We start from the raw sequence: 9,171 nt of genomic DNA on the forward strand, positions 1-9,171 counted from the left end.
AAGTGCAGGTGTGAGATACTTTTACTTTACCTGAGTAGTTCAAAAGCAGATTTCCTGCAGGGATTTATGCTGCTTCATAATGTTCAGAGGGAAACACTGTACTTTTTACTCCACTACATTTACCTGACAGCTGTAGTTACCAGTTACTCTGCAGTTTCAGAAACACTTTTATCGACATCTTTCAAACACAGTATTTACAGAATTGTCTTATTGGGTGGCAGTAAAATGCTTCTGGTTACTCAGTGTATATCACAATGACACATGTGAGAACAGTATGTAAAAACATAGAGACAGTTCAACCAAAAAGCAGACAGTATTTTTTATAGATCCATATTCGAACTGCTGTTTTATTGTTAAATTGCTCTCTGTCCACTTCAGGCCAGTCTTTGGCAATTGATCCAAAAATATTTAGGGAAATGACATGCAGCCTTCATCTATATTAACGTATTGTAGGAGCAGGCATTCTCCTCACCGTATGCCTAATGTTCTGTTGTGATTTAGCAAACTCAGCAAATTGAAAACCTGATAGGTCAAGGTTCCTTGTCACATTGATGCAATAATCACTGACCTAACATGCAGTTTTCTCTCTTTGTTTCCCTGTTAGTACCTCAAAGGTTGTTAAAACTGTCATTTTCCACATTCATTCAGTATCATACATTTTTTATGGCTGTACCATTCTGTCTCAAAATTCAGAGATATAATTCTAGAGATATTCTAGATGTTTTAGGATGTTTTGTGAGGGTGTTACCAATGTTCCTCTGAGTGCTTTTTGTTAATGGCTGACTGACCTACTCACATAGTATATTCTCACCTTAGTGTCAGAACGTATAGACGCGGGGGACGCTGCATTTGGGGATGCGCCAATCAGCCTGCGCTCAGGAAAGCAGAGTAACTTTTGTGAGTGAGTTATTCCAGCTGAGGCTTCTTTGTAGCCTGCTGCGGCTGTTTTTGATTTCACAGTCCACCCTCCCCCCACTGCACCCCCACCCCCTCCATTACCACCCCTATACTACTCACTGATACTCACTCACATTCACTCTCATGTTAAAATAGCGACACGCACCACAACAGGTGTTTACACTCGCTTGTCTGTCCACACAGGTTTCAGGGTGATTTATGAAAGATGAGAGGAAATTAAGCATGAAGGATTACATTGTGTTTTAAGACACCAGCAAGACCTGCAGAGTGCGTTTGCTGTTCGTTGTAAGAGGCTGCTGGCCTGCAAATGTGAGTGCTCTGATAGACAGCTTTAACAATTGTGAACCATATCCAGTATTTAAACACAGACACACACTTGTATAAACAGAGTGACGTGAACTTTTATAAAAGGATGCAGAAAAACGTGTTGAAGTGCACTTTTCCCATGATATTTTTGATGTCTGGGGTCTCACTCTCATAGTAAGGGGGGTGTTTTATTTTATTTGGTGGAGAAAAAAAATAGGATATTTCCTGATGATTTCCTGATGATCTGATTTGCTGAAGTTAACAGTTTTTACCTCTCACTACTTTTTTTTGGCTTCAAATCCCTTGTCCTTAATTTCCTCCTAATTTGTCAATGCAAAAAAGAGCTGAGGCTACTATATAAAGCAATACAGGAGTATGATAATGTCAGTCCTCGATGATAAAATACTGTACATACTGTACAAACTTCGCACAGAAGATTTGGCCAAGAAGAGCAAACAATCCTGCCATTTTAAACCGAGAAGTATACAGGGCAGTCTCTAGAGAAGCAAATAACAGCTACATGCTCTAAAATGTTTCCTTTTATCCTCCCTCCCCTTTGGCCTGCTCCCACTCTGTTCTCTCGTCCATCCTTCCCTCCTACATCTCCTTCCTTTCCTTCTCACCCACCCCTGTTTTTTATCACTCCCTCTCTCTCTGAATGAGCTGCCCTCGGATTACTGGGGCTTGTGGAGGTCTATCAGAAACATGTGTGGAGGGTTGGAGGCGGCTGATGGGAAGTCCTTCGTAAAGCGGCTCACCCTCATTTCTCCCAAAGAGCCTGAGCCAGTGGGGAAGAAAAACTCTCAGCGAGTTCAAAGACAGAAACTTATTGGCTTTTTACAGGATATTATTTTCCACTGAATGGATAAACAGGAAAAAACTTCTCACCCTAAACCACTCTCTGTAAAATACAGGAGCCAGTTGGAAAACTGGATCATTCACTCCCCTCTTGGCATAGCCTTCAGTCATCACCGCCCCAGCTTTTAGCCTGTGCTTCTCCTGCCCTCTGTCTCTGTCTCTGTCTGAGTAATCTTGCAAATTATACCATCAGAGACAAGACATGTTGGGATTTTGGAACATCATCAACAATCATGGACGATCACACTAAGACACACTAGTAAATAATTTAGAAAGCTGCAGTTTAATCTCAGGCTGTCCTCGCAGATTGTGTGGACAAGCTCTTTGCTGATAGAAAATGTCTCATCATAGCAACGTTGATGTATGACAAAGGTAAGGGCAGCCACTGAAGGAATTTACACTCTCAATTCACTGTTTTGTAGAGCACTCAAACACTGCCACCTTGTGGGCTGTATTGACCTGAGATGCATAAATTGGCTGTAAAAATTTAGTTTGCACTTTGAAAATGAACCATCTTCAAAACACGTTAAGAGTATGACCATGCGCTGTTCTAATACACACATTTGTTTTGGTTTTGGTTTTTTGTTTTGGACTTTAATCTTTAATTTTTTTGTGCAATAATGTATAAGTTCATCTCTCTCAGTCATTGAAATCAAACCAACTTCAAGGTTTAAATAGAGAGGTCACAAGATAAAAAGGCTGAGAGTCATTAATTGAATCTTCAACAAAGGATTTTTTTATATTATAGCTTAAACTGTAAAGTAACTAGTAACTGTCAGATGAAAGTAGTGAAGTTCAATATTTACTTTATTGAAATACGGTTAAGTAAAAGTAGAAAAAGGAAAAAAGAAAGAATCAGTAACTCTTCAGAATCTTTCTGAAAATCTGCTGTCATGGTAAAGCACATAAAACATTTTAAAACGTATTTTTGGCATTAATTGACTCCGAGCAACCAGTGAGGATCATTTGCAACAAAGCTCAAAGGTCTTTGGCAACCACCTCAACCAAATCAGCCTCCATCACTTCCAGTCAATGTGGTGTAAATTCACCAGCTACTGTACTAAGCTTAAGTCTTAAGCACATGAACGCTGCAAACAAGGAGATGTCTTCCTGAGTCTCTCTTTCAGCCACCGAGCAGAGACTGAGCTGCATGAGAATGATCCAGAGAGGGAATGGAAAAATCCACGGCATTTAGGTAAAGCCATGTCATAAAGGCAACACTAATGAGCCGGAGGTTTTAAGAGAGGGAGAGGAGGAGGGAGGAAATGGTTTACATATGGATTTGAAAGAGCACAGGCATCACAGCTATGTTGTGTATTTAATGAAGCAAAGTAATCCTGGTGCTGCAGCTCTACTACTCTTCTTTCACACTCACTTCTGTTTTATCTTAAAATTATCACATTATTCATGCAAGTAACATGTTAATACATATGTATTTGTTGTGGGAAAACTACAGTGTTTAATTTGATAGAATAGGAATACACTTTGAAGAGGCCTGTATCAAGGAAAGGTATTACTCTGCTTATGCTGTGGCACTTTATTGGCATTAAAATGTTCCTCTCTTGACCCTCTTTGGATACTGGGTCATTGTACCAGCAATTAGACTGTATCAAACTTCCAACAATATCTCTCTTTTCTGAGGCTACAAGTGCTAAAACAAATAATTTGAGATCTATTTTGTATCTCTCCAATGCTAATCTGCTGCTGACGCTCAGCAAACGTATGGATTGACCAGAGGCTATGTCCCATTGCATAATAGATAAATGTAGATGATTGCTGAGGACTACAACAAGCCTGATTGTTTTCTTTTCCTGAAGCCACATTAAATCATCTTATAAGCCACATTAAACTCCATTCCCATTACAAGGATAATAGGATTGTAGTTTTAATGAGTGATAGGCAGTACCTGGAAGAAAACCCACAGACATTATGGATGTTTCAGGCTCATTCAGCTGCTTCATCTAAAATAAAATATAGCAAACTAAAGGAAGAAAAACTATGAAAAACAAGATTACTCTAACATAGTTTAGGTGGCTTGAAATGGGGATGCTTGGTGCTAGAAACCAATGGGAATGGTAATATCATAAAAACCAAAAAATAGATTCATTACATTAGAGGACAATAGCAGTGATTTTGCACAAAGTAATTTCTTTACTTTGTGCAATGTATCACATTGTATCAAACTTTAGTAATTTATTAAACTACAGTAAAAGTACAGTCATGCACTGTTACCTCAATTGTTTGTAATTCCCAGTGCTAACACTCACCTGCTGTACCTGCCTGTTTTGTTTTTTTTTAGGGCCCAGAGCCCAGTGAACTGAACGGTGGTCAGACACTATGAAGAAGGCTTCAGCAGGGCAGACTGGTTTGAACCAGCTTGTTGTCAGTCTTCAATTACCAGATCAAGTTAAAAGTGTAAAATATACCTCTGCAACCCTGCTATTAATAAATTATATAAAGGTATAAAATAAGATATCTTTTTACTTGTTCGCAAATATTATACAAATATGTGCAAAATAATGTACTTTCTTGATGAAATATTTATACATAATGTCCTAATATTCCATTATGTTTTTCAGAAGCCCAGAAAACCATGAAACAGAAAAAAATATAAGTTTAAGGCTTTAAAACATATTTTCATGCTCAGTTGGATCTGACTGAATCCGTTATTTTGGTTTGAAACATCTAAGATATTTATATCTTGGTGTAGAAATGGAAACTATATATATATTTTAAATGTTTCACAAAGATTACAGTTGTTAATATACTCATATTAATGAAAACCCATTTTCAGGATACAGGAAGAGAGATGAAAAACTTTACAATTGCTTGCATACTAATACTAATGAGAACACATTATAGGGAAACACCAAAAACAGTGATGAGTCCAATAAGAGTTCTCCACTGCCTGCAGCTCTCGGAAATAAGCAAGTTTTAATGTTCAAGAGTAATGCTTAATTATCCATACATGGCCATTTACAAGCATATTGCCACAGGGCTCCAGTTTCACAACAGTCCCCAATCTAATAGAAGATGGCATTATTGCGTGCAGTCAGAATTATTCACTGCATTACCCACGATTCATAGCATGTATTAACACAAGCAATTTCATGCATATGGATACAGTGGGTCTTAGCAGGGGAGCTCCTGATTGCTCTGAAACTAATTTCACAATCATTAGTTTTGGTGATGGTGTGAGTGACAGTGTGTATTTACCAGATTTCAGAAAATGACAAGTTCCACAAGCTTTGAGGAGGAAGTTGTAAAAATGAAAGTCTGATCTATGTGAAGCTCTGTGTTTTCAAGAGAAACAGTTTTCAGTGTTTCATTGTTGTCAGTTAATGGAAATCTGCTTTAATTTGCAAACTTTTTCTTTCCAAACACAAAAAAGGACACACTATATATAATAAATAATCAGAATTACTTAGTGCCTATTAGTGATGATATCAGTGTCCACCAATAAAATAGACATTTTTAATACAGTGACAGAGGGAGACGTCCTTTGTAAATACAGGCCCAAGAGTGTGAGGTGCAGGCCCAACCGAAAGCCATTTTAGCCTGTGGGTGAAGTTAATGAATCATGGCCAAGTGCTGCATTCCATCCATATGTAAGATGAGGAGGTATTTTGCAAAGCTTCTGGATCAACTTAATGCTGTTATGGGCCATTGTTCACAATAAACATGTAAATTGTGTTTATGGAATAGCATATAAATCAATGGCACTGATTCAGAAATAAATTATAATCACAGTGAGCTCCAATCATGTTCGTGCACAGGCAAAACTATATAAAAAAAAAAAAAAAAACTGAAACACAGACACACATAGGGAATTATTTATTGTATTTTTTTTTTTTTTTTTAACAATGCATAATTGATCTATTTCACCAACATTTCTATTTAAAAATCACAAAAATCAGAGCTGGGCTCTATGTCATGGTATATAAATATATTGTGGCATCTACAGTGAATCTGTAGAATCTTGTAGTAATGAAAGGAAGCCAGTAGGTGGCAATATATTATTTAACTTTTTCATTCTTGTCTTTCAGCAAAGGTACCAGTTGGTAAATGTTACCGTTTAATGTGATAAATTTGACCTATATGCCTCAGATTTGCTTGCATCAGAATGATATTCTAGATAACAATGTAAAATAAGTGCAGTACCATAATGTACAAGGATTGTCGCTCACGCTCTTCTTAGACTTAAAGTGTTAATGGTACTTCAAAATCTGAAACACTTGTAAAGGGTTTGCAAGTCACAACAAATGGCATTATTAGTGGTTAATAAATTATTTATTGATGCTTTATTGATCTGTTAGAGGCCAATAATGAGAAAAAGATTTGGGTTGCCATGTTGTGAAAAAATGATCTTTTCTTTCTGGCAGTTCAGATTCATTAATAGATGCTGATGAGTCTCTCACTTTCAAATAGGCTGTCATGCAGGCATTTGTAAACATGACTGCATTCATTACTGCAAACTAATACCTGAATGTCAGAAGTGGTCTCATGTGCAGCCACCTGTGAGACAAACACAAGAGAAAAGAAAAAAAATGGAGAGAAACAGTGAGGACACGGGCAGAGAGGAGGATGTGATGATGCATCACATCCCTGAGTCTGACGCCAGAGGAAGAGGATTTGAGGGTGCTTTGGTTCAGGCCAGAGGGAGGGAGGGAGGGAGGGGAGGGAGGGAAGGGAGGAGCGAGGTCACTACTGCCCCAGATTTGGAGGTGCCACTGTCTGGGGAGAGATTGATGGCTGCAAGCAACAGATAACAGCTTACAGTGTGAAGGGAGATTAAAAAAAGAGGCAGAGATTGCAGGGAGAAGTGGACCCCACCCTTCTGGGTCTGTACTGAACAGCCACGTCTGATTCTAACACACTGCAATTAGCTGCTGAGGCAATTACAGGTTTGTGGAGGGTAAATGCGAGCTACCCTGATTTTTTTTTTTTTTTAATCATACAATGGAAATACTTGGAAAATGGTACTCATCACTAAGAATGTGTATTTATAGCACAACTGTTATCACAATTGCATGAACAGTTCCCTCAAAAATGGGAAGAATTGCAAAAATCTATAAGAATGTATTGGTCTTATACACACTTAAAATGTCACTATAATTTGTCCATATGGACACGAAAGGCATGTTTACTCTAATTGCTACTCCATCCTTGTCTAAGTATTGTTGTGACAGCAGCCCAGCTGATTGGGCCTCTTCCAACACATCCTGCTTGTTTCCCACGTAGCCCGTGAGTGGTCCATCACAATGCCATTGTTATCCATCAGATTGTCTGCAGTCATTACTTATTCAGCCAGCCGTCGTGCCTTTTGTCCAAAATCATTCTTCAGTCTGTCCCTAAGACCTTCTCCTGCCTGCTGCGGCCCATCTGCCCTCTTGTCTCACACATACTGCATGAGTCCCCCATTTCTCTGTCTCTATCACACACGCACACGCACACACACACAGGCACGCAAAAGCTCTCCACACCAGCTGTCCAGCTCGTGTCCCCTGGCAGTGAAAGGTGCCGTCCCTGGAGCAAACCATCAGAGTATGCATGGAAGAAGTGGTCACTGCTCTACAGTCTGTTTCGTTTGTCAGTGGTAATGACATTTTCAGGAGTAAGCCCTTTCCAGCTTTGACTTTATTTGAGCAGTTTGATTTAGATACACTAATGTCCACACAAACTTCTGATCCAGGCTGTGCAGCACAAGGTCCAGATACCATGCACTGCATGCAACAGCTCAGATCCTCTATTGTCTAACATGTTTGATAAAATCGACATTTTTGAAAAATGCCAAAAAAAATATCCCTTGTTCCCACTTCAAAATTGTGAGGATTACTTGCTTTACTTTGTGTAAACTGAATATTTATGTATTTTCAGACTGTTATCCAGACAAAACAAGACATTTGAGGATGTCACCTTCTGCTTCAGGACATTATGAAGCTTCCTGAGGCCTGAACTGAAATTTTATTTTCTGACATTTTATGCACCACATGCTTATTCATTTAATAGAGAAAATAATTGTCAGATGAACCCATAATGTCATTAGTAGTTAGTTGCGGCCCTCATTGTAAACACTTCAGTGTGTTTAGTATGAATAGGGCATATTTTAAGATACACATACTTACCAACTGACTGTTCTACAGAAAGTCATGAAGTATCCTTTAATATTATTTTTCAGGTGCCACTGCCAAGATAGCTATAATATTTATTTAAGAAGAAGGAAGTAAGAAGCCATGCCAAATGCTTGCTTAAAAATAGACAGCGGTCATTGATGGAGGTTATAAATAGAGAGAAGGAAAAGGGGCTGATCCTGGAAGATGATATTTATAGCACAGGCTCACTGCTGTTTACTGGAGGCAGCAGCCAGGGGTGAACTTATCAATAACACCATAAAACCCCAGATAACACTGAATGCACAGTCACCTCCCTTGTCCATTTCTGGAACGAAGTAACTGAGGTGAAACTAAATCCGTTTTATGAGGGGATCAAAGGGATTACAGCTGAGGGTCTTCTATTCAAGGACACAGTAAATGCAAATGTTGGATCGCTTTTCAGTGCTGACATATCTCTGATTGCAACATTTTTTCCATTTCTTGCGTTTCAAGTTTGATGTATGTTGAGTAGAAGCATACAACAGGGTTTAAAGGGGAAAATAAAAGTATATATGAAAACTCGAGTTAAGAAGAGAAATGCTTATTATAAATGCGAGATAGATCTGAACTGGTAACAAAAGGAAAATGACCAAAACCTATTGGTGTTGAAAGAGTTTATCAGAGTTTTATCAATGATTTCATCCGTTCATTTTAGTTTAGCTGTTCAGTTGTTTCACTCGGAATATAAAGGTGTAAGCAGGGGCAGGGGGCATTCAAGTTTAAGTGAAGCATTGACTTTTCCTGTGCAACAATGTTTAATTTAGTGGTGGTACTATAGCTAGTAGAAAGTTAGAATTATCTGCAATTGTAGAGAAAAGGCTTGATACAGGTGGAGGACAAACTAGCTGACTGAGGAGCAGCACGAGCAGGAGGAGGGGCGGACAGACAGCCCAGCTGGTGGAGGAGCTGCTCCACTCCGACAGACAGCCAACTTGAA

This window comes from Toxotes jaculatrix, chromosome 5 (genome assembly GCF_017976425.1).
Source record: "Toxotes jaculatrix isolate fToxJac2 chromosome 5, fToxJac2.pri, whole genome shotgun sequence".
Classification (NCBI taxonomy): Eukaryota; Metazoa; Chordata; class Actinopteri; family Toxotidae; genus Toxotes; species Toxotes jaculatrix.